The 27341-nt window shown below is 39.6% G+C and overlaps 2 protein-coding genes and 2 pseudogenes across 5 annotated transcripts in view; 1 reads left to right on the top strand and 3 right to left on the bottom strand.

The window, feature by feature from the left end:
• OR1B1 (olfactory receptor family 1 subfamily B member 1) overlaps positions 1–27341 on the bottom strand; it is a 381661-nt gene that overhangs the window by 181506 nt on the left and 172814 nt on the right. The window lies entirely within an intron of this gene.
• Positions 1–27341, bottom strand: part of LOC110258975 (olfactory receptor 1J4-like) — a 244516-nt gene that overhangs the window by 44361 nt on the left and 172814 nt on the right. The window lies entirely within an intron of this gene.
• LOC110258974 (olfactory receptor 1f45-like) lies at positions 15286–20290 on the top strand (annotated as a pseudogene).
• On the bottom strand, positions 25542–26489 carry LOC110258980 (olfactory receptor 1N2-like; annotated as a pseudogene).

A 27341-nucleotide genomic window follows, 5' to 3' on the forward strand; every position in this document is an offset into this window, starting at 1 on the left:
ATATATATATATATATATGTATATAAGATTTTTTTAAGTTGTTGGTCTCTTAATTGCAAGTGTGTCTCTAGTATCCTACATTTGTACCCTCCTCTTCTCTCAATTTCTGATTTTGGTAGCATAATTGTGCATGGATGAATTTGATTCTTTACTGTATATATATGCCTTTACTGGTGAGCCTTGTCATTTGTGGTACTTTTGTTTCTGGTTTTGCTTTTTTTTTTTTTTTTTTAATCTTCCTAGAGAAGTTCCTTTAGTATTCACTGTAATGCTGGTTTAGTGTTGCAGAATTCTATTAGCTTTTGCTTATCTGAAGAGCTTTTGAGTTCACCTTTAAATCTGAATGGGAGCCTTGCTGGGTAAAGTAATCTTGGTTGGAGGTTTTTTTCCTTTCATCACCTTAAACATATCATGCCACTCCCTTCTGGCCTACCGAGTTTCTGCTGAAAAATCTGCTGAAAACCTTATTGGGGTTCCCTTATATATTGTTATTTTTCCCTAACTGCTGTCATATTTTCTCTTTGTCTTTAATATTAGACAATTTGATTAATATGTGTCTAAAGGTTTTCCTCCTCAGGTTTATTTTATATGGTACTTGATATGCTTAATGGATTTGAGAGAATGGGTCCTTTCCCTTTTCAGCAAAGTTTTTGGCTATTATTGCTTCAAATACTTCTTTGTGTCCCTTTCTCTCTCTCTTCTCCTTCTGGCACCCCTGTAATACAGGTGTTGTTGTGCTTAACTTTGTCCCAGATTTCTCTGAGACTCTTCATTTCTTTTCAATCTTTTTTTCTCTTTTCTGTTCCACATCAGTGATTTCCACTAGTCTGTCTTCCTCCTCACTTATTTGTTCTTTTGCCTCCATATTCTGTTGTTGGTAGCTTCTAATGAATTTTTTACTTCATTTGTTGTATTTTGCATCTCTGGTTGCTTAAGTTTTAAATCTTGTGTTGCTTTGCTCTAAATTATTGATATTTGCCTCCAGTTTATTTCCAATGTCTTCCACCATCTTCAGCATGCACAGTCTAAAGTCTTTTTCCTGGAGACTGAGAATCTCCCGATCACTTAGCTGATTTTCTGGGGGATTTTCTTTCTCCCTTATCTGAGCTATAGTTCTCTCTCTTTCATCTTTTTAGATTTTTGGTGTGGTGTCCTTTTTGCAGGTGATAATGTTATAGCCTGTCTTAAATCTGGTGTCTGTCCCCCTTGTGGCTGAAGTTGGTATGGGGACTTGCTGTAGGCTTCCTAATGGGAGGGCCTGGGGCCTGCCCACTGGAAGGTGGGCTGATTCCTATTCCTCAGATAGGTGGGGCTTTGACTCTGGGTGAGATTTGAGGTGGCTGTCTGGCTTGGGGTTCTTTAGGCATCCTGTTTACTGATGGCTGGGCCTGAGATCCCACCAGGATTATTGTTTGGCCTGGGGCTTCTCAGCACTAATGCGTGGGGCATGATTTTTCCAAAATAGCCACCTCCAGAAGAACACATGCTGAATAATTTTCCTGAGAACTTTGCCTCCCATGTCCTTCCTCCACAACAAGCCACAGTCACCACCTGTTTTCCCAGGATACCCTCCAAGAACTACAGCCAGGTCCAACCCAAATTCCTATGGAGACTTTGCTTTGCCCTGGGACCCAGTTCACATGAAAGTCTGTGTTTGCATTTCAAGAATGGGGTCTCCATTTCCCCCAGTTCTATAGAGCTCCTGCACACAAGTCCCACCACCCTTTAATGACAGATGCTCCAGGGGCTCTTTCTCCCAATGCCAAATCTCCAGGCATGGGCATTTGATGTGGGACTCAGATCTCTCACTCCTGTAGGTAAGTCTGTGATACAGTTACTTTCCAGTGTGTGGGGCTTCACACCTGGGAGGTATGGGGATGTTTATATCATATAATCAGCCCTCCTACTTCTTGATATGGCCTCCTCTTTGTCTTCTGGAATAGGGTACCTTTTTGAAAATTTCCAGCCCGTTTGGTTGAAGGTTGTTCATCATTTGCATGCGGTTCTGTTGTTTTTATGAAAGAAGTTGAGCTCCAGTCCTTCTATTCCACCATCTTGTTCCCAAAATGAGGCTTTTGTTGTTTTATACAATCTGCCATTCTGTGTCTTTTGATTGGGGCATTAAGTCCATTGACATTTAAGGTAATTATTGATAGATATGGATTTATTGACATTTTAAATCTTATTTTCCAGTTGATCCTATATTTTTCCATTGTTCCTTTCCTTTTTTGGTTGGATAATTTCCATTTATTTGATGTGTGAGTACTTTCCTTTTTAGTTTTTGTGAATGTAATGTTTGGTTTTGATTTGTGCTTCCCTGTTTTTTTAAGTATGTTAACTTCTTCCTATATATACTTGCTTTAGCCTGATAGTTATGGAGGCACAAACACATTATTTAAAAAATAATTTTAGATTTTCTTATGTTCCTTCCCCATATTCTGTTATTTGGAAGTCCTTTATTAATATCTACTATTTGTCCTTTTGCTGTTCATGTTCCTTGTGGTTACATTCCCTTTTACAGTAGGGTTCCCTCCCCTCTTTTAGATCTGTATACTGGGTTATTTAAGTGAATGCTTTCTTATTGTGATTTCCTCCATTCTATTTCTTCACACCTCTTTTTTTATTTTGAGAAGCCCTTTCAATATTTCTTTTAGAATGTTTTAGTATTTCTGTACTCTTTTAATGTTTGTTTGTTCAAGAAATTCTTTATTTCCCCTTCTATTTTAAATGATATCCTTGCTGGGTAGAGTATTCTAGGTTGCAAATTTTTCCCTTTTATAATTTTAAATATATCTTGCCACTCTCTTCTGGCCTCGAGTATTTCTGTAGAGAAAACATCTGATGGCCTTATGGGTGTTCCCTTATAATTAATGCTTTGTGTTTCTCTTGGTGCCTTTCGAATCCTCTCTTTATCCTTAACACTTGCCAGTTTTATCATAGTATGTTTTGGTGTGGGCCTGTTTGGGTTCAACATGTTTAGGGCTCTCTGTGCTTCCTGTATCCTGAAATCAGTTTTCTTTAGATTTGGAAAATTTTCAGACATGATTCTTTCAAATATATTTTCAACACCCTTTTTTTTCTTCTTCTTCTGGAATTCCTATTATGTTTATATTGGCCTGCTTTTTATTATCCCATAGATCTATTATACTGCTTTTGTATTTTTTCATTTTTTTATTATCCCATAGATCTATTATAGTGCTTTTGTATTCATTTCATTGTCTCTTATCCTGTTTACATCATTTCCATTATTCTATCTTCCAAATCACTAATTCATTCCTCTGCATTATTCATTCTGCACTTTAGTTCCTTTAGCTCAGTTTGCATCTTGCAAATGGATTTTCTAATATTTCCTGGTTCCTCCTTATATTTTCTAGTTCTGTTCTAAAGGAATCTGCATTATGGCTTCTATACACTCTTAATTCCTTGATATTCAGCCTTAATTCCTTTAGCATTTTCACTATCTTCATTTTGAACTAGTGTCTATCAGACTGCAGAGGTCTGTTTCATTGTTTGTTGCTTCAGGCAAATTCTCCTGTTCTTTCAACTGGGAATCATTCCTGAGCTTCTTTGTCTTGCTTGTATTTTCCTTTTTCTGTGAGTTTAAGGAAACCAAACTGTGGTCTTTGAGGGCTATTTCTATGCAAGAGCACCCCTTTGTTTTTGTGGGGGGTTACTATTTATTTTTAGTATGGGAGTTTGGATATATGCTGCCTCCTTCTTTGGTGTGAGCAGGCTATTAAGCCCAGGGTTCTAAGTCTGTTTCCAGGGAGAAGAAGGCAATGGGTAGGGCTAGTAGTCAGTGCCTGGTTTGGGGGCTCTTGACAGTAGCAAGGCCCTGTAGGATGGTGGTGTAGACTGTTCCTAATTGTGAGGCATTGGGAAGTGGTAATGAGGCTTAGCCAGATTTAAGAGGTTCCCAGAGCATTGGCAGTGGCAGCAGCAGAGTGTGCGAGTTCCCAGAGGAGTGAGAGCAACAACATGTGGTGTTTGGTTGCAAGGCTTTCCTCTGTGGTGCTGTCTGAGGTGATTGGGGCTGTAAATGGAGTTTGTTCATGGACCCCTATTGGTGCTGGCTCATGCCCATCTCTGGAGTCAGAGATAACTGCAGTGGTTTGCCATCCAACACCTGTAGACCATGCAGGAAGCACTCCATCCCACTTAGCTCATGCAGGAGGTGCTGCACAGGCTATGCCTAGTTGCAAAGCCCTGGGGGAAGACAGTGATCAAGCATGTGGGTGCTACCTTGAGCATTTGGCTGTGACAGCAGCAGGGTGGGTGTGCTCCCAGGGGAGTGAGAGAAACAATGGGTGGTGCTGGGTTGCAGTGTCCTCTTTTTTGCCAACCTCTGAGGAGACTGAAGAACAAGGTAGAGCCTGTCCTAGACCCCTTGTGGTGGCAGGCCCCTCCTCCCTCTCGTTTCTGAGATGACTGTGGTGGTTTGTCCCTGCTGCCTGGAGATCACACAAGAGACTTCATGCCTAGCTCCCCCCACTGCCCCCAGCTTGCACTAGAATGGCTGGGTCTCACATATCCCAAGCAAGTGTCCTCTTGCCACCCTTAGCCTGTGCCAGAAATGCCCCACCATCTGAGAACCCACACATGCACAGGGAGATTCCTATGGTGGTCCACCCCTCCTGCTTTCACCCTCCCCAACAATGGTGCCCTGCTTCTCCTGTGGGCCATGATCTCTTCTCAAGTTCCTTCAGCTGTGGTATTCTGCTCTCCAGGCCAAGGCACACTGTTCCCTGGCCCCTCAGGTTAATCAGTTAATCATCTATTTTATATAGTAGTGGGTATATGTTATTCCCACCCTTCAGATTCTTTTTTCTCCACAATGGTTCCACCTGTGGTAACCAGAAGATTTGTTTTGAAATCTTTGAGTTTCTTTCTGTTTTATAAATAAGTTCTTCTCTACCATTTTTATTAGATTCCACATATAAGTGATATGATCTTTTTCCTTCTCTGTCTGCCTGACTTCACTATGATAATCTCTAGGTCCATCCATGTTGCTGTATAAGGCATTACTTTGCATATTTTTATGGCTGAATAATAAAGAAGTGGTACATGTTTCTTGCTCCTTTGAAAAGGGAGCATAACTTTGAAGAGGTCCAGGAAAATACATGACAAATGGAAATTGAGATTGAACCACATGGAAAGAGCAGCAAAGCTAGAGTATCCTCATTCACTCATGGGATAACCTAAATCCAAGCTTATGGAAAGAAATAAATGCATCATTAAGGAAAGTTGCTATCATAAGTCTCAACATGTATCAAATACCAAACTCTTTCAAAACATTTGATTCTGATCTTCACACTCCAAAAAGATTAAAGTTGAGAACATCAACACAACCTTAAATGTCATTCCAAATGCTAGTTATATACTATTTACTCTTATATTTACAAATAAAACTTGTAAAGTTACTGCATTTAGTAGAGAGAAGACATATACACACAAAGAAAATATAAAAAGTTGAAAAGACAATAAAAATAAAAGACATATCTAGGCAGAAAATAAAAGAGATAAAATGAATAAGGGATTTCCCTTTGTGGCTCAGCAGGAATAAACCTGCCTAGTATCCATTAGGAGGTGGGTTGGATGCCTGGCCTCTTACAGTGGATTAAGGATCCTGTGTTGCCCTGACCTGTGGTGTAGATCACAGATGTGGCTGGGATCCCATGTTGTTGTGGCTGTAGTGTAGCCATGCAGCTGCAGCTCCAAGTCACCCCTAGCCTGTGAACCTCCTTATGCCTCATGTGCATGCCTAAGAAGAGGGCAAAAAATGATAATTGAAACCAAATTAATCTTAAAAAGGCAGAAAAATAGGGAAAGACAAAAAATAAAAAAAAAAAACAGATGCCTTCACAGATTAATTCTACCAAACATACAAAGAGGAACTTATACCCATTCTCCTTAAAGTTTTTCAAAATGTTGAAGAAGAAGGAACACTCCCAAAGCTATGATGCCCCACGCTAGGAGGAATGGTGCTCAGCTTCCCCAGGTTGGGGTGGGACCGGATTACTGCAACCCATCACAAGGTTTCTTGTGGGGCAGGACAAGGCAGCCTGGAGCTATGTGGTGCAGCTCAGGGCTTTTCCAAGTTGGGGTGGGCCTGGAGCATGCCTTATGTGCTGCAAAGTGGCACATGGCTTCTCCTGGGTCAAGTCAAGGCCCACAGCTCTGCAAAGCAGTGCATGGCTTTCTGCGGGGCAGGCAAGGAGGCCCAGAGCTGTGTGGTGCAGCACAGTGCTTTCCCGTGGCAGGGACAGGGCCTGGAGTGCTGCTAAAGCATGCAGCTTCTCCTGGGTTGGGTCGGTGCCAGCTTCTTGCAGGTGGGGGTGAGGCCCCATAGTGCAGCTTCTCTGCTTCCCACTGGGGGGTGGTGCTGTGCCTGCTACTCCACCCTCTGTGATGGGGGGGCAATCACATGCAAGCTGGGGTGCAAGGAGTTTTCTATGGTGGTGGCCTGCCCCTTATCCTCTCCCCTCCCCATCAATGGTGCCACATCTCTCCTGTGGGTCCAGACCTTCTCCCGGGTTCCCTCTCCCACAGCTTTCCACTCCCCAGCCCTTAGTATACCACTTCTCCTACCTGAGGCACACTGCTCCCTAGACTCTTAGGCTGTCTCCACACCACCAACTCCAGCCTGCTCCCAGGGACTGAACTCTGGAGTCTAGGCCTCAGCGCCCAACATGCACCCAAGCTTCTCAGGCTGCGGTTTCTGTGCCATTGGTTCAGATGATCTGCGCCTCTCTCACTGTTTTTCAGTTCTCGACCTTCTGCTGTACTTTCCTTGGCATCTTGGTGATCCCTCTGACTCTGCTGATGCTTCTGTGGGTTATGTGGCTTCTGAGGGTGTGCATTCCCTTTCTGCTTCAAAGGTCCCTCTAAGGAATGCTTGTCCCATTCTGATTCCTTTTATAGCTTTTTTTCTTTCATTCTACCAAGTTTTGTTGAGTTTTTTTTTTTTTTGCCATTTTTGGAGGTTTATGTTCTTCTGCCAGCATCTAGTTGCTGTCCTGTGTCAGAATACACCTTTTCTCAAGGGCACATGATACATTCTCACATTGATCACATATTGGGGCATGAAGCTAACCTCAACAAATTTAAGAATATAGAAATTATTTCAAGTATGTTCTCTGACCACAATGGCATGAAAATAGAAATCAACCACAGGAAAGAAGTGAGAAAAAACAGACTACATGGACACTAAACAACATGCTCCTAAAAAAAAATGGGTCAATGAGGAAATCAAGAAGGAAATTAAAAACTACCTTGAAACAAGTGATAATGAAGACACAACCACTCAAAATTTATGGGATGCCACAAAAGCAGTGCTCAGAGGGAAGTTCATAGCAATACAGGCCTTCCTCAAAAAAGAAGCAAAACCTCAAGTTGGCAACTAAACCCACTACCTAAGTGAATTAGAAAAAGAAGAACAAAAAAAACCTAAAGGCAACAGAAGGAAGGAAATCATAAAGATCAAAGAGCAAATCAATAAAATAGAGATATAAAAAACAATAGGAAAAAATCAATCAAACCAAAGTCTGGTTCTTTGAACAGGTAAACAAAGTAGACAAACCTCTGGCTATCCTCACCAAGAAGAGGAGAGAAAAAAAAACCAAATAAATGAAATAAGAAATAAAAAATGAGAAGTCACAATGGATACTACAGAAATACAAAAAAAAAGAGAGAATACTATCAACAACTATATTCCAACAAATTTGATGACCTAGAAGAAATGGACATCTTTCTAGAGAACTACAGCATGAAAACTGAATCAAGAAGAAATAGATCAACTGAACATGATATTGAATATGTCATAAAAACACTCACTACAAATAAAAGTCCATGACCAGAGGGCTTCACGGGAGAATTCTACCAAACATACAAAGAGGAACTTATGCCAAACCCTTTAAACTTTTTCAAAAGGTAGAAGAAGAAGGAACACTCCCGAAGACATTCTATGATGCCGCCAGCACCATAATTCCAAAACCAGATAAAGATACCACCAAAGAAGATAATTATTGACCAGTATCGTTGAACAATTTAGATGCAAAAATTCTCAACAAAATTTTAGCCAACCAAATTCAACAACATGTCAAAAAGATCTTACACTGTGACCAGGTGCGATTCATCCCAGGGTCAGTAGGATGGTTCAACACGCATGAATCAAACAACGCCATACAGCACATTAACAAAAGAAAAGTCAAAGGACACATGATCATCTCAATAGATGCAGAAAAAGCATTTGACAAAGTCTGCCATCCCTTCGTGATAAAAACTCTTACCAAAGCTTGTATAGAGGGAACATTCCTTAACATAATCAAAGCCATTTATGACAAACCCACAGCAAATATAATACTCAATGGAGAAAAGCTGAAACCCTTCCCACTAAAATCTGGTACAAGACAAGAATGCCCACTCTCACCACTGTTATTCAACATAGTATTGAAAGTTCTAGCCACAGCAATCAGACAAACCAAAAAAATAAAAGGCATCCAAATAGGAAGAGGTGTGGTAAAACGGTCCCTGTATGCAGACGACGTGGTACTATACATAGAAAACCCTAAGGATTAAACCACAAAAATACTTGACCTGATCAACAAATTCAGCAAAGTATCAGGATATAAGATTAACATTCAGAAATCAGTCACATTTCTGTATACTAACAATGAAATATTAGAAAAAGAATACAGAAATGCAATACCTTTTAAAATTGCATCCCCCCAAAATCAAATACCTGGGAATACACCTGATGAAGGAGGTAAAAGACTTATATGCCAAAAACTATGAAACTTTAATCCAGGAAATTAAAGAAGATGCAAAGAAATGGAAAGATATTCCATGCTCCTGGGTTGGAAAATTAATTTTGAAAAAAGTCCATATTATACAAAGCTATCTACAGATTCAATACAATCCCTATCAAATTACCCATGACATTTTTCACACAACTAGAACAAATGATCCAGAAATTCATATGGAAACACAAAGGGCCCAGAACTGCCAAAGCAATTCTGAAGAACAAAAACCAAGCAGGAGGCATCTCTGTCCCAGATTCAGGCAATATTAAAAAGCCACAGTCATCAAGATAATGTGCTAGTGGTAAAAAGACAGACAGAACAATGGTACAGAATAGAGAACCCAGAAATAAACGCAGAAATCTTTGGTCAATTAATCTTTGACAAAGGAGGCAAGAATATAAAACGGGAAAAAGACATTCTTTTCAGCACATATTGCTGGGAAACCGCGCGGAGCCGAGGAGATGCAGGGACTTGAGGAAGGGACCTTGCCTGACAGCAGAAAAACCCAAAGGCAGGTTCCTAACCAAGGAAGGGAGTTCACCTGAACAGTGCAAGGTGAAGGTGGGCTTCTGGTCAGGATAGAAGCCTGTCTGTAAGGTGAAAAACCAAGGGCAAGCTGAAGCCTGCCTGTATGGAGAAAAACTGAGGGCAGGCTGAGACCTGCCTGTAGGGTGAAATCCAAGGGCAAGCCTCAGGTTACACGGCTCTCATGTTGATGTTGATGGGGAAAAATTGGGGCTTTCCTGGGAAAACAATTTCCATGTTTGCGCTGGATAACATGGATTGTTTCACAGGTGACCTGATCTTTCCTGTTGTTTTATTTTTATTCAGTTTTCCTCAGTCTTTCCTGATTATTTGCTTATTATTTTTATTTCCCATTCTCATTTCCCTGTGGTGATTTGTGATTTAACAAAATTACAAAAATAATATAATAATAATTTCATTCTAGAGGACTTCCCTTATTTAAATCCTGCTTAATTAAAGCATAGTATTTATCTACTAAGTAGTTATACAGTAAACTTTAGAGTTATGATTTTAATGAGGTTTATATAAGTTAGACATATATTATTCATGATCAAAAGAAACCTAGCTGTGAGTTTTGTCCTTGATTTTGGAAGCTTTTAGTGACAGCTGGCTAAATTGATTTGTATTTTCTCATAGTGTCTCTCTGCCAAGGACACTTTGAAGACAGACAGTAGTCTGAAGACAAAATTTGTTGTGTCTGTAGCCTCTTCACCTTGTAAAAATTGGCTGGCCATGGGATGGTTTGTGCTGGGTCTCCTCTTTCCCACATGATATGTTGTGCCTGTTTGTCCTTAAATTGTACTCATTAAGTTTAGTTAAGTTGAAGATTTTAGAACATGACATATTGCTGCTGCACCATGTGATCAAAAAACAAAATGTAAAAATTAACCAATACTTTTAACACTGTGATGTAATCTGTAGTTAGAAACTGTCTATGTAACAATCACTTATGCCAATAAAATTTGAGCGGTCCAACACCCTGATAGATGGGACAAAGAGGCTGTCTCCATGTACACTCACTGATGCCATCCATCTCCTTCAGTGAGTGCACTCCCTGGCCACTGGAGCTGGCCTCCGGTAGGAAACCTGGACAGCTGCATGCAAATCAATGAAACTAGAACACACCCTCACACCATGCACAAAAATAAAATCAAAATGGCTGAAAGACTTAAAGTTAAACAAGACACCATCAAATTCCTGGAAGAGAACATAGGTAAAACATTCTCTGACATTAACCTTACAAATATTTTCTCAGGTCAGTCTCCCAAAGCAAAAGAAATAAGAGCAAAAATAAACCAATGGTACCTCATCAAAAGGACAAGTTTTGCACAGCAAAGGAAACCAAAAATAAAACAAAAAGACAATTTACAGAATGGGAGAAAATAGTTTCAAATGTTGCAATTGACAACGGGCTAATCTCTCAAATATACAAACAACTTATACAACTCAACAGGAAAAAAGTCAACAATCCAATTGAAAAATGGGCAAAGAAACTGAATAGACATTTCTCCAAGAAGAGATACAGATGGCCAACAAGCACTTGAAACAATGCTCAACATCCCTGATTATCAGAGAAATGCAAATCAAATCTCCCATGAGATACCACCTCACACCAGTCAGAATGGCCATCATTAGTAAGTCCACAAATAAAAAATCCTGGAGGGGGTGTGGAGAAAAGGGAACACTCTTGCACTGTTGGTGGGAATGGAAGCTGGTAAAACCACTAGGGAGAACACTATGGAGGTACCTTAAAAAACTGTACATAGAACTACCATATGACCCAGCAACCCCACTCTTGGGCATATATCCAGACAAAATTTTCCTTAAAAAAGAGACATGAACCCACATGTTCATTGCAGCTGTATTCACAATAGCCAAGACATGGAATCAACCCAAATGTCCATTTATAGATGACTGGATTAGTAAGAGGTGGTATATATACAGAATGGAATACCACTAAGCCATAAAAAAGAACAAAATAATGCCATTTGCATCAACATGGATGGAACTAGAGACTCTCATACTGAGTGAAGTAAGTCAGAAAGAGAAAGATAAATGCCATATGATATCACTTACATCTGGAATATAATATATGGTACCAAGGAACCTTTCTGCAGGAAAGAAAATCATGTACTTGGAGAATAGACTTGTGTTTGCCATGGGGGAGGGGGATGGATTAGTTGGGACTGGGAGCTTGGGATAAAAAGATGCAGAATTTTGCCTTTGGGATGGATTAGCAATGGGATCCTGTTGTGTAGCACTGGGAACTATATCTAGTCACTTATGATGGCGCATGTAACATGAGAAAAAAGAATTTATACACATATATGGAATTGGGTCACCATGCTGTACAGTAGAAAATATATATATATATATATATATATATATATATATATATATATATATATAAATGATAAAACAAATAAAAATAAAAATAAAATCCTGAGTCTCAAAACAAAAACATAGCTACAAAGACAATAATAGAGAAAAAGTGAGTAATATCAGCTAAATTAATCTAAATAAAGGCAGAAAAACTAGGTAAAATAAAACAAACAAACAAAATCTTCCCCCAAATCTAAGTCAGCTTAACAAGGTAGCAGGAAACAAAGTTAATGAAAAAAATCACCAAAATAAATGGTAATTCTATATCCTGGTGTTGAGCACTGAGATTTGAAATTTTTATTTTTTGTCTTTTTTTTTTTTTTTTTTTTTAGGGCCACACCCATGGCATATGGAGATTTACAGGCTAGGGATCTAAACAGAGCCGTAGCTGCCTCCCTACACCTCAGCCACAGCAACGCCAGATCTGAGCTGCCTCTGTGACCTACACCACAGCTTATGGCAATGCTGGATCCTTAACCCACTGAGCAAGGCCAGGGATTGAACCCACATCCTCATGGACGTTAGTTGGGTTCGCTAAATGCTGAGTCACTATGGGAACTCAGAGAATTGAAGTTTTTAAATACACTCTTTATAACAGCATACAAGCTAAAAGATACATATGGATAAATTTAACAAAATAGTAGCAATACAAGTACCTTAAAAACCACCAAACCTTCATGAAGGAAATTAAAGACAACCCAAATAAATAGAAATATTGCTTGCACATAGATTGAATGAGTCAATATTATTATAGAAATAGTTCTCCCCCAAATTGATCTATAGAGGAAATGCAATTAAAACCAAAATATTTGCTGACTACTTTTAGAGGCTACTTCTGAATTTTATATAGAAGTGAAAAAGAATCAAATTAGCCAAAACAATTTTAATTATTTTCTTTTACTTTGTTTGTCTTTTGTCTTTTTCAGGGCCTCACCCATGGCATATGGAGGTCCCCAGGCTAGGGGTCAAATTGGACCTGTAGCCGCTGGCCTATGCCACAGCCACAGCCACACCAGATCTGAGCTGCATCTGCAACCTACACTACAGCCCACCCCAATGCCAGATCCTTAACCCACTGAGCAAGGCCAGGGATGGAACCCAAAACCTCATGATTCCTACTCAGATTTGTTTCCACTGTACTGCATGGGAGCTCCAGCCAAATATATATATATTTTTTTTTCAATAAAAAAAAAACTGGCAGGCTTTACCTAATTTTGAAACTTTTTGTAAAGTTATCAATGAAAATAACAAAAACTACATGAGGATAGGAGTATAGGTCAATGGAACAGAATGAATAATTTCAAAATTGATCAATACATCCAAGTTCAACTAACATTTTTACAAATATGCCAAGGCGATTTAATGCAGAAAGGATACTGTTCTAGTAAACAGTGCCAGCATGATTCAATATCAATATGTCTTAAATGAATGTAGACCATTATGTTGCACTGCATGCAAAATGTAACTACAAATGAGTCAGACGTATAAGAACTATAAGTATAAAGCTATTTTGGAGAGAACATTGGACAAAATCTCAGAATATATCAGGTAGGCAACATTTTCTCAATGTCGTGAACTAGAAAAGAAAAAAAAAAGTAATTTGCACTTAATGAAAATAAAATGCATCTCTTCTGCAAAAGAAACCCTTGAAAAAATACAGTTTGGAACTGGCATAAGCTATTTGTAAAACAGTTTGTTTCTGACAAAGTCTTGAATCCAGAACATATACAGAAGAAAAGCAACCCAATTATTTTTAAAACTGTGTAAAAGAATTGAGCAGATATTTCACCAAAGATATATAGCAAAGCAGTATGTATAAGGACACTCAACATCATTAGTCATTAGATAAGTGAAAATGGAAATCACAGAAAGATTTCCCACTAGAATGGCTGAAATCAGATGACTAGCAATACCAGAAGCAGTGAAGATGTGAGAGATCAGAATTCTCATACACAATTGGCAGTAATGCACAATGTAGAGCCTTGATGAGAAATTGTTTGTCAGTTTCTCATAAAGTTCAACATACACTTGACCCAGCAACTCCACTCCTAAGTATTTATGCAAAATAAATGAAATCTTTTACACACAAAGTCTTGGATTCAGAGCTATACACTTGTACATATATGTCTGACACAGTTGATACTGCAATGCTGTGAGGAAAAGATGGCCTTTTCAACAAATGGTGCTAGGGTCAGTGAATATCCATATAGAAAAAAAATGAATTATAACTCACATCATAAACAAAAACTACTTCCAGAAGGATTATAGGTCTAAATATAAAAGGCTGAAAAACAAATGCTTTTAGAAAATAACACAGGAGAATATCTTCATATACTTGGCCAAATTATAGCAAAAAGTACTAAACCCAAAGAACAAATCAACAAGTTAGACTACATTAAATTTATGTATTGTTCATCAAAATAAATCATTTAGATAATGAAAAGACAAGTACTAGAATAGAAGTTTCTATCTATCTACTTATCCATCTTTCTATCTTCAATAAAGAAATCAAATCCAGACTATATAAAAGATTCTTCAAATCGGTAAGAAAAAGGAGAGAATGCAATAGAAAAGTAATTGCTACTTCACACAAGAAGACACACAAATGAACAAGAAACATAAAACAAGACGTTCAAATTCAATTCATGGTACTTCCCAGGCTAGGGGCTGAATTAGAGCTACAGCCGCCAGGCTACACCACAGCCACAGCAATGCCAGATCCCAGCTCTGTCTGCCATCTACACCACAGCTCATGGCAATGCCAGATTCTTTTACCTACTGAGCAAGGCCAGGAATCGAACCTGGATCCTCATGGATACTAGTCAGGTTCTTAACCTAAGCCACAATGGGAACTCCCAATTTCAGTTTTTAATATCAAAGAAATACAAATTAGAATCACCAAGAAATACTATCACACACTCACCAGCATGCTTAACAATCTGAGTCTTGCTGAAGACATGGAGCAACTAAAACCCTTCTGTGCTACAAATAGGAACATACACTGGGATAAACCTCCTGGAGTGTGACTGGGTGGTGTCTTTTAATGTATTCCCTGTGACCCAGCATTTTCATTCATAGGCATGTATTCCAAAGAACTGCATATAAGTTTATCAAAGGATATTTACAAGTGTATCCACAGCAGCCCTATTTATTACAGTATCAAATTGGAAAAAAAAAAAAAAAAACCTCAATGCCCGCCCACATTATAATGGATTAACAACTGTGGTATGTTTATATAATAGAATTCTAAACTAAATGAGAATAAATAAACTAAACTAATATTGATGAATCTTGCAAACAAGATGGTGAACAAGAAAAATCAGACAAAACTGAGAAATTTGTCTATGTTAAATTTAAGAATTTCTGTTGCTTAAAAGACACCGCAGTTGCCCTTGATGAGGAGAATAATGCACAGAAGTGTTAGAATATTGGCCAGGATACTTGGACTAGGAGAATGTCAGGTCCAAAAGAGAAACTAGGTGATGCCTGGGCCTTTCACCCACGTTCTTCCCTCTGAGTCACAGATATAAGAGAATAAGGTGACAACAGCAAGCTCAGAGCAGGGCCTGCCGAGATGATGGACAGAAGGAACATTCTCTGAGAATCTACAGGTAAACAGCACTCCCACTTGGAAACAGCAGGGCCCCCTCCTCTCTTTAGGGATTCAGAGGCAATTAGTCTCTTTTCCCTCTAATGAGGACACTGGGGCCTCCAAACCTGGAGCATATTCCCAGCATGAGGCCCCTCAGGCCCCCTCAGTTCCATTTATTGGGACTCCAGAAATCTACTCTACAGTTGCCTGGAACATGGAGGAGAGGCCACGTCTCCAGATGGGGCTGTGATGTGAATCTGCCCTTGTCCAAGGAGAAAGTGAAGAGAGTGCACTGCTGATCTGAGGAGGATCAGGTGGGTCAGTGCTGAATCAGATGCACCACAATTCGAGCCTGAGTTTTTCTGCTTACCTGCTGCCTCCCTTGGGACAAATCGCTTTGCCTCTTTACACCTCAGTTTCCTTATCAGAAAAAGAGAGTATTCAGCCAATGAGATAGTAAAAATACATTGAGATAAGAAAAGCAGTTTTAGCACAAATCCCGGCAGGATGTGAAGTCAATCCTTGTTATTCTTGCCATTGCTGCTGCCAAGAATACATATAATTTTTAATTTACCTGTAGCTCAGAGATGGCAGAGGCAAGATTAATGCCTAGGTCTGTTTTAACCCAGAGTCTGTACTCTTGAGCCATAAATCATTCTGCCTCTTATTGATGTGGTTGGGCAAGAAAGACTCGAGACAATGAAATTAAACTGGGACATTGGAAAGCAGCTATTGTGTGTCTTTCTGGAATGCTACACCTCCTGACTGTTCTTTTCCCCAAGTTGGTGCCAACACTCTCTCCACATATAACTCTGCCTCTGTTCCTCTCTAGCAAAGGTTTCTGCAAGGCTGTGGCCCAGGATGCTGCCTCTTATTCTCACACTACAGAAACTTATATCCTTAGAGCTCAAAACTAATGGCTAAATGCTCTGTATCACTAACTCCCAGTTTTAAAAGCAGAACCCTCCTGACTCAGTCTAACACATCTGATTCCACGGTTTAATCACCTTTGGCCATAAGCCCAGGTAGTGCTCTGCGCAGCTCATATCTGCTCACTGTCCTCCAGCCACTCTGGTCTTCCCATCAGGCCCCTTCCCTCCTCCAGACCTTTATATACGCTGGAAATTTTTCAGTACTACTATTCTTTCTTCTACTGCTGATATAGCTCATCACTACTTCAGGGCCCACATGATATCGAACTTTCTCCAAGAAGATTTTCCTGAGCTCGTATCCAATTTTGATCCTCCAATTACATAGTCTCAGTGTTACCACTGTATCTCTCCTTTTCATACTGACTTTGTATTGACTTTTTTGTTTGTTGTCACCCTCTCCAATCTGCCCATAGGTACAGATAAGCTGCCTATTTCCATTACCTTTAAACTTCTAGTGCCCAGAGGCAAATACGATGGAAGGTAGGCCACCAATAAATATTTGAATAGATGAAAACCTGCAAATAGGGCTCCCTAGACCCAATGTGGAGGCATTCTAAAGAATGGATCTACCCACATGGTTACAAAGTAGTTGACAAATATCTGCAATATCCATGAGAAAATAAAGGCCTGCCTTAGGAGATTGCATGAAGGGCTACCTTCCACATCTGATTAAAGAAAGATCTTAGGTTTTTTGTTTTGATTTGTTTTTGATTTTTATACCTGCACCTGCAGCATATGGAGTTTCCCAGGCTAGAGGTCAAATCAGAGCTGTAGCTGCCAGCCTACACCACAGCAGCAGCAACACCAGATCCCCAACCTATTGAGCTGGGCCAGGGGTCAGACTTGCATCTTCATGAATACTAGTTGGATTCCTTTCCACTGTACCATAGTGGTTACTCCAAGATCTTAATCTGAATATTGATTTATTCCCTTCTTAGCTGTGTGCTCTTTAGCTGGTCAGTTAGCCTCTCTGAGCCTTCCTGATCTAAAAATGTAGGGTAAAGATACATGGCATATAGGTTGAAATAAAAGAAGTCATTAAATAAGAGAAGTCATTGACACATAGTAAAAACATCATTAATGATTTTTTTTAGTTTGTATAATGCTTTTTTTTTCCCATTATAGCTGCTTTACAGTGTTCTGTCAATTTTCTACTATACAGCATGGTGACTCAGTTACATGCAATGTAGCCATTCTTTTTTCTCACATTATCATGCTCCATCATAAGTGACTAGACATAGTTTCCAGTGCTACATAGCAGGATCTCATTGCTAATTCATTCATAAGGCAATAGTCTGCATCTATTAACCCCAAGCTCCATCCCACTCCCTCCCCCTCCCCCTTAGCAGCCACAAGTTTATTCTCCAAGTCCATGATTTTCTTTTCTGTGGAAAGGTTCACTTGTGCCATATATTAGACTCCAGATACAAGTGGTATCATATGGTATTTATCTTTCTCTTTCTGACTTACTTCACTCTACAGTCTTGTAAATGGTCCCTGAAGCTTTTCTACTTTTTCACTCTCCCCACTTCTGGGAATAATTCAGAGTTGGCCATATCACTGGCACCCCTCTTCCCATTATTCTGATGTTTCCAGGGCATTCCAGGGATTCTGCCATTTGAGAAATACTCTAGAGATCATTTCTCAGAATTTTTAAGCTACTTTATTTACTTATTTATTGCTTTTTAGGGCCACACCTGTGGCATATGGAAGTTCCCAGGCTAGGGGTCAAATTGGAGCTACAGCTGCTGGCCTACTCCACAGCCACAGCAACATGGGATTCAAGCCATGTGTGTGACCTGCACCACAGTTCACAGCAATGTTTGATCCCAGCCAACTGAGCAAGGCCAGGGACCAAACCCACATCCTTATGGGTACTAGCTGGATTTGTTCCCACTGCACCACAACAGGAAATACAAGCTATATAATTTTTAAACAGCCTCCATGGATAAAGGAAATAAACTTAATTTTTTTCTGTTCAGTTCAAGGAATTTTACTATTGTTATTTCTAAGAGGGCAGCTGGAGGAATGAAAAGCCTTTTATTCCAGAATTTACATCGCCACTATGGTACCTGGAGCAAGTCATCAAACTCTCTAAACCATAACCCAAATCCATCTACTTCACTCTGTCTCTCTACCCTGGGTCCCACATAAGTATTTTCTTACCTTCTTTTATTGCATAAGACTTTTGGACCCTACAATCCTTCTCTCCGCAGTAGCAGAATGGTCTTTGCACACCCTCAATCAGATCAGTGCTGTCTGATGCTGAAAGTGCCACCCATGCCCAAAGGTGTCTGATAGTACTGGGAACCTGCCCTCCACAGCATACCTGCCCCACAAATCTCCTCACTTCCTGTTCTCTTTTGCTGACTATACTTGACCCACACTTGCCTTCCTTCTGCTCTTCCAAATATAGTATTGATCCTATGTTTCTATTTATCACAAATACTATTCCCCCCAATTCTGTACTTGGCTGGCTCCTTCTTATCCACCTAAAGTGAGTTCTTTGCTGACCACAAAATTTAAAGCAATCTGCTACTGATCTTGATATTTTGGGTTTTCTTCCAGGTTTACATTCTTGTTTAAGTATTTGTTTATGACATGAATCCTCTGACTAGCATGCCATTGACATAAAGGCAGGAACCACTGTTTCTCTGGTACTTAAAGGCTGACCAAAGTAAGTATTCATTGAATGTGGAGTGAAGAAATGAAGTAGTTCCGGCTACCTCATTAGAGAAAGATTTGTAGGGAGGTTAAGGTCACAGACTTTAGGTAGTTCCCTGGTGATTCAGTGGGTTAAGATTCTGTTGTTGTCACTGCTGTGGTACATGTTTGATCTCTGGCCTGGGAACTTCTATGTGCCATGGATGCAGCCAAAATAAACAAACCTAACAGGTACCGAAGTCGGAATGGCCAGATTTGAAATTTACATCTGTTGTCTTTCATCAATAATATGGGTATAACGATAACAATCTCATAGATCTCTTCCAGGTTTAAATGATATCCTGATTCCATCTCTATCTTATGCTTTTGTTTCCATCTAGACAATATTAGGGCAAGAAAAGTTTTGGATGCATCATCCTTCATTTTATTCCTTAGTTAACACCAGTGAGATGAAAGCAGGAAACCACACATTTGGAGTCTCTGAATTCCTCCTCCTGGGCCTGTCTGAGCAGCAGGAACAGCAGCCTCTCTTCTTTGGCATCTTCTTGGCCATGTACCTGATCACCGTGGTGGGGAATATTGTCATCATCCTGGCCATTGGCTCTGGTCCACAGCTCTGCACCCCCATGTACTTCTTCCTGGCCAACTTCTCCCTCACCGACCTGGCTTTATCATCTACCACGGTCCCCAAGATGCTGGTCAACATCCAGGCTCACAGGCGTACCATCACCTATACTGGCTGCCTGTCTCAGATCTACTTCTTCCTGTGGCTCATCGGTCTAGATGTGTTCCTCCTGGCAGTGATGGCATATGACCGGTTTGTGGCTATCTGCCATCCTCTGCACTACAACTTGGTCATGAGCCCCAGATACTGCATCCTGCTAGTGGTCATGTCCCTAACCCTCACACATTCATACTCTCTAACCCACACCATTCTCTTGGCTCAGTTATCCTTCTGCACTGACAACACCATCCCCCACTTCTTTTGTGAACTTCTCCCCCTGTTGAAGCTCTCTTGTTCCGACACCTATGCCAACCAGTGTGTGTTGACCTACTGGGGAGGGGCGTTAACCATCTTGATCCCCTTGCTAATCATCATTTCTTATGCCCGCATCGTGGCTGCCATTGTGAGAATCCCATCAGCAAGGGGGAAGTGGAAGGCCTTCTCCACCTGCAGCTCCCACCTCTTGGCAATTTGTTTGTTCTATGCATCTGCTATAGGGGTGTACTTCCTTCCCTCCTCTGCAGATGCAGCCAGCAAGGACAGGTTTGCAGCAGTGATGTATGCCGTGGTAACCCCCATGCTGAACCCATTCATCTATGGCCTGAGAAACAGAGACATGAAGAGGGCCTTGGGGAGACTCCTGAGCAGAAGGGCACTGCAATCTCTATGAGACCAAAGACATCATTTGGGGATTTCAGGGGAAATCAATTTAGAGAGTTATCTTGGTATCTCCATCCAAATCCTGCATCTGCCATTTACTCGCTTTCCAACTCAGGGAAATTAAATAACCTCATTGAGCCACTATCTCCTCACTCAAAAAAAAAGTTCATAAAGTATGTACCATCATGTAGGGTTTCTGGGAGGGTAAGAAAGAAAAAATGCATACCTGTAAATTTATTCAGATCTTCATTTTTTTTTCAGAAATTGTCAACATATGCCTTTGTGGTTAATATTTTCATTATACAGAAGAGAAAGCAATGGTCAAACAGGTTAAATTATGTAACCTGGAGTTAGACATCTAATAACTGGCAGAGCCAGAATTTGAACTCAGATATCTGATTCCAACATGCATACTCTGATAAATGCATATGAAATATATATATTCTTCATCCTTTTTCTTTTTTTTTTTGCTTACTTCACACTGTTCACATATGCAGTTCCAATCTACAACTTCTCCAAATACAAGCAACTGATTTGAAAATGAGGTAAAATGACTAAGAAGCTAGAGAATAGAGTATATAGAGCTTCAGAGATTCTGCTTCCCCAAGAGATCACACCCTCTGCTTGAGCCTAAACCCTTACTTAGACATTTTGAAATGACTTCTGAATCAAGCCATGGGGTCAGAGAGAAGAGTATTTGGACCACACTGCCTGACACTCTCACCAAGTTTCTTTTATTGAACCATCATCATTCTTCAGTGCTATGCCAACAGTCAATGCTTAGATGTCTTTCAAATAAAACTGTGTTCCTATTGGTTTGTTTGATTAAAGTATAGTTGATTTACTATGTTGTGTGAATTTCTGTTGTATAGCAAAGTGACCTAGTCATACATATATATATACGTTCTTTTCCTCATATTAACTTCCATCATGGTCTATCCCAAGAAACTAGATATAGTCTCCCCCTAGATATGCAGCTAAGGATATATCCTAAGAGTCTGAAGAGGATTTTTTGTTAATATGTAGAAGAAATTTTGGAACCTGCACTACCCTCTGTGGATTTCTTCCCCCATCATTGAGACTCTACTGAGATCTCACTGATGAACTCAGAGTTTTTTCAATAGATTTCTTTTTTTTTTTTTTTTTTTTTTTTTTGCTCTTGCCTGTGGCAAGCAGAAGTTCCTCAGCTAGGGATTGAACCTGCACCAAAGGTGCTATAATCGGAGCCACAGCAGTGACGACGCTCAATTCTTACCCATGGAGCCGAGAGGGAATCCTGAAAACAGTTTTTTTTAAATGAAAGTAAGACTTATGTTAGAGTCAGAAATACTTGGGTTTACATATTAGATTTAAAATTCACTGCCCGTGTGACTCTCAGCAAGTTCTCAACATCCCTGAGTCTCTGCTGCTAAATATAAACACGTGGATAGTTGATAGTAACTATAGTAGCTGTCATCTAAGGCTGTTGTGAGAATTCATACAAAGGGTAACACATACAAATTTATTATCACAGTGTCTGATATCTATGCTGTAATCAGCTTCTTCTGCTTAAAGTGAAAATACTACCAATTTTTCTCTTTTCATCTGTTTTCTTCTCCCAGAACCTGCCTTCCCTTCTCTTCCCTTCCACCTCTTATCAAAGAGAAACTTGACATTTGCCATTTATGAGGCATAAGGTGACATGTCCACTCTAACCTTTTCCCTAGTGAATAAAACTCTGGTACCAGGAAATCTCCTCCAAGTTTACAAAGGTATTGGGATCTCATTGCTAATCCATTCCAAAGGAAATTTAAAAACATAAAATATAAAATGTTAAAAATTTTAAAAATAAAATAAATTTAGCCCATGTTTAAAAAAAAAAGGTACTGGGGATAGGTTTCTTTTTTAATTTTATTTTTATTAAAGTATAGTTGGTTTTCAGTGTTGCGTCACTTTATGCTGGACAGCATAGTGACCCAGTCATACATATATAACATTCTTTTTCTCATACTGTCTTTCATCGTGTTCCATCCTAAGAAACTGGATATAGTTCCCTGTGCTATACTGTAGGACCTCATTAGTTATCCATTCTAAATGTAAGAGTTTGCATCTATCAACCTCAAACTCCGCATCCATCCCAATTCCTGTACCTCATCCTTTCAATACTAAGGCTCTGACATGACCCTGGACATCTCCTTTGAGTGGTGCATGCAACTGGAATTCTCTGCTACTCTCCATGCCTTCTAATGATGCTTACCATGGGTACAAGAGCAGCAGAAAATCCCTGACCTTTCATGCTGCCTGAAGTCTAGCCAGATGTTGATTTTACCACATTTTCTTGCTTTCTAGTATTTAAGGTTCAGCTAAATCATAAGGACTTGCTAACCAATGAGTTAAATGGCCAAGGGCCATTTTAAGTGACAGTTCCCAGTCTGCATATATTGTCAAACTGACATCAAAAAAACGTTTGAAGGTTTTGGGATTTGGAACACTAGATTCCCATGTCACCTCACTGTAATTCTGTATATTTTCATATTCACTACCTCCTGTCTTGAAAATTTTCTCCTTCTTTGTGTTTTGCAATGACCTACTCTCATTTCAAGACCCTTTACAAATGTTTCCTTCTGAGTGAAGTCTTCCTGGGTTCATCTATTCAGAGAGTTATTAATTCATTCTTCTATGTACATATGGACCTTTGCAGTCTTCTCTAGAAAACTATTCTAAATAGCTGTTAACTTTTAGCTATTTAGGGTCCAGGTGTTTAGCTGCTTGAGGATAGAAAGTGCATCTTACAAGCAATAATTCAAAGAGTGTGGTGGAACTGGTGCATGAATAAACAAAGACAAGTGAATAGAATATTCAGAAATAAAAGTTTAGCGTATAATAAATGCTGGTACAAAGATGCATTTAATAAATGTACTGGAACAATGAGTACATTGGCATACAAGTACTAGAAGGAAACATGGTAAATTTATCTTTAATGTCAGTGTAGAGAACAACTTTGACTCAAAGTCAAGAGGTGATAAAAATTTGATCATATAAAAATGTTAAATTTTTCATGGTGAAGTAACACTGTAAACAAAATAAAAGGAAACTAACTAAAATAAGGTAGTTGTAATGTTTGTCACAAATAAAAGCGAACAGCATTTCAACCAAGAGACCAAAACATACCAACACAATTCACTTCCTGATATGATATAATATGGATAAGGTTTCACTTTTGTGACATGTCCAAGTCATAGCATCTGAGTTGAATCATAAGGAAACAGTGGACAACTCCAGATGAGGGATAGTCTACAAAATAACTGTCCAGTACTCTTCAGAAGTGTCAAGGTCATGAAAAACAAAACTGTACAAAATTAAAGGAAAGTTTTAACAGTGAAATGTAATATGTGACCCTGTGATTGGATCCTATCTGAAAAAGGATATTACTGGGACAAATAACAAAATTTGAATGAGGTCTGTTGATTATTTAACAGAATTTTATCAATATTAACTCCTTGATTTGATAATTACACCACAGTAATTGGGGAAGGTGATAATGAGGAATATAAGAATTTTTTTCCTATTTTTTCAATATTTTGCAAGTCTAAAATTATTTCTTAACAAATATAAAGAAATTAAAAAGAAAAAAGTTAAAAATACATCAGTAATAATAAAATATGAAGGAAATCCATAAATATTTGGGAATTAACCACCCCACTTCAAAAACACATGAGTCAAAAAGTAAATCACAAGGGAAATAAGACAATATTTTGATTTGTAAGATACTGAAAAGACAATGTAACAAATTGGATGAGCTTTGGATAAAGCAATGCTTAAAGGGAAATTTATCATGTTAAATATTTACATCGAAAGAGAATAAAAAGCACCATTTAAATGTTCTACCTTAGGAAGCTATTAAAGGAGGGAAAAGATGTACCAAAAGTAAGTATAGGAAGAATTGAGAAGGATAAATGCAGAAGCCAGCGAAACACAGCACTAAAAAGATTAGAGATAATTAATAGGAATGATTTGATTCTTTGAAAAGACCAGCAAAATTGATAAACAGTGACTAGATAATTAGGAAAAAATGAGGAAATTTTTGATTATATCAAGAAGGAAAGAAAGATTCTCATTGCTACGTGGTGGTGAAATTTATATGAACAAATTTGTTAAATTGGATGAAAGAGACAAATTCCTTGAAAAATACAGTGGTTTGAAACTGACACATGATTGGATAGCTCTGTAAACAGACTTAAAACTATTTAATTGTACACACTAAATGGGTGAATTGCATGACATGTGAATTATATTTCAATACCAACAAAAAAAAAAAAACAGGTGGTTTAACAGCAAACTGAACACAGAAAATAAGATTAATAAACTCATAATGGAATCATAAAGAGAAAAGAGATTAAAAGAATGTAATAGAGCCTTAAAAGCCATGAGGAAAACACGCAAAATGTTACCATACACATGTGTATTTAGTTAAAGCCCCAGAAGGAGGATACAGAAATATCGGGACAGAGGCAATATTCTAAGTGATAGTGTCTGAGATTTTTCCGAAACCAATGATAAACATCAACTCACAGATTCAAGAATTCAAGTGAAGTCAAAGCAGAGTGAATATAAATGAAAATACAACAGCTATGTGTATATATATATATATATATATATATATATATATTCAGCCAACCTACTGAAAACCAAGAGAATCTCAAAAGTCACAAGACGGAAATTAGTGTGAAAATAGCAAGAACAAAACTACACCTGATAGAAGTGGAAATTTAACTGTCACCACACCCCCGGATTTCTGATTAACTCTCTAGAAGGATTGTGTACAGCTGCTTCCAGCATAATTCACTGCCTATATTATAGGTAACTGCATACATGTGCAACTCTACTCCAAGTAAAAATGTGTATTCCATAAAGGCATGGAATCAACACCTCCTCTGCCTGACATAGTATCTGGAAAATGGCAAAAAATAGTAAACATGGGTTGAGTCATATGATAAAAAATAAATCACATATTCATTAGGATAACAAGTGAAATTTTGATTGACATTGCCCTGTCTCTCTGAGATCACCCTACACAACACCAGGGAAATATTTACGTCATTGACAAGAGAGTACAGGTCCCTTGTGAAATACACTGATGATATACATCGTGGGATCTGCAGGTTTAAGAGAATGATCTCTAGATCACTTTTCTCAAAACCTAAGTGCATGTGGTAGGGGATGATATTGCTTCATAAACACATGGGTTCTCCGGAGTGTCACTTCAATATATGGATGTAGGATTAAAGTCCCTCGGAAGAGCGTGTGTGAATTCCCAAAAGCCTTTTCAGTGCCATCTTCACATCATTGTTCCTGAGGCTGTAAATGAAGGGGTTTAGCATCGGAGTCACTACAGTATAAAACATAGCTGCAACCCTGTCCTTACCACCTGAGCGTGATGAAGGGGGCTCCAGATAGACACTAATTGCTGTGCCATAAAACAGGAAGACCACAGTGAGGTGAGACCCACAGGTGGAGAAGGCCTTTTGCCTGCCCGAGGCAGATGGGACCCCAAGGATGGTGGGGATGATACGTGCATATGACAGGATGATCAGGGAGAGGGGACCAGTGAGTATCATGGAGCCCACTGTGAACAGGGCTACTTGATTGGTGCTGGTGTCTGAGCAGGAGAGCTGCAGCAGAGGGACCACATCACAGAAGAAGTGATGGATGGTGTTGCCAGCACAGAAAGAAAGTTTAGCCATGAGCAGGGTGTGTAAGAGGGCAGCGAGGCTGGTGAGAACCCAGCATGCTGCAAGAAGGAGCATGCACACAAGAGGACTCATGAGTGTGGAGTAGTGCAGAGGTCTGCAGATGGCTGCATAGCGGTCATAGGCCATCACCCCCAAGAGGAAGTCATCCAGTGCCCCGAATGTCATGAACAAGTGCATCTGGGATAAACACCCCTCATATGAGATGGTCTGACTGTGTGTCTGGATGTTCACCAGCATCTTGGGGACAGTGGTGGAAGAAAAGCAGGCATCGGCCAAAGAGAGGTTGGCCAGGAAGAAGTACATGGGGGTGTGGAGGTGTGGGTCAGAGCCAATGGCCAGGATGATGAGCAGATTCCCCAACATGGTGGCCAGTTACATGCCCAGGAAGATGTTGAATAGGAGATACTGCCGCTCTGGTCTCTCAGAGAGACCCAAGAGAAGGAATTCTGTGACAGTGGACTGGTTGTTTTGGTCCATGATACCCCTCTTTCTAGAAAGAGAAAACAGATATAGGAAAATTGTAGAAAGAGTAACACGTGTAGCCTTCAATGATATAGTCACAACGATGTGGTCATATTCTATTCAGTTGATGTGATTTTATCAGATCCCTAGACTCTCCCTCCTCAATCTCCCTTAACTCTTCCCTACCCCTCAGTCCATCTGAGAAGGGAGAACAAGCAGGCAGAGGTGTTAAGAACAAAAGCAAAGTGGTGTATGCTGGTCTGGGAGGTGAGGTTCACGTTATCTCCATCCTTGCTAAGTAGCACACGGGCATTCAGAACTACCATTTGCTGAACCCAAAGCACTATACATCCTAGCATCTCTAACTAAATTATCTGTGAGTTGCTTGCTTTTGTTACCTTCATATCATGGAAGAAACTCAGGGACATTAAGATGCTTTCACCAATTCCCAAATAAACTGATAAATACAAACCTGGACTCTGAAGCCTTTTCCCATGTTCTTAAACACCCTGAGTCAAGGTCACCTCTGAATTGAACCTTCCTCTGCAAGAGGAAGACCTGCATGACTTTCTCTGTAGGGGAGCAGGTACCACATATCATCTCAGGATGACCTGGAACAGGAGGCAGGGATAGGGACTGGGGTCTCTGTGGGTCTCAGAGGGAAAACATAACACTGCCCCTTTCTCACAGCACTCACCATATTTATCTGGCCCAAACAAAGGAAACCACTCTGTTCCTACAGGTCCCTTTTGGTCTCAGAGGACCATACCTCAAGCACTGAAGGCTCTTCTTAGCCTATGATGGATGAGAAGGGTGAGAAGACCCAGGGCTGCAGGTGACACTGGGCCAGTTGCAGAGCAGCACCCA

This window comes from Sus scrofa, chromosome 1, assembly GCF_054392235.1.
Source record: "Sus scrofa isolate SSC_HxYL_T2T_F1_AM1 chromosome 1, Sscrofa_HxYL_maternal_Yorkshire_Landrace_v2.0, whole genome shotgun sequence".
NCBI classification, from domain to species: Eukaryota; Metazoa; Chordata; class Mammalia; order Artiodactyla; family Suidae; genus Sus; species Sus scrofa.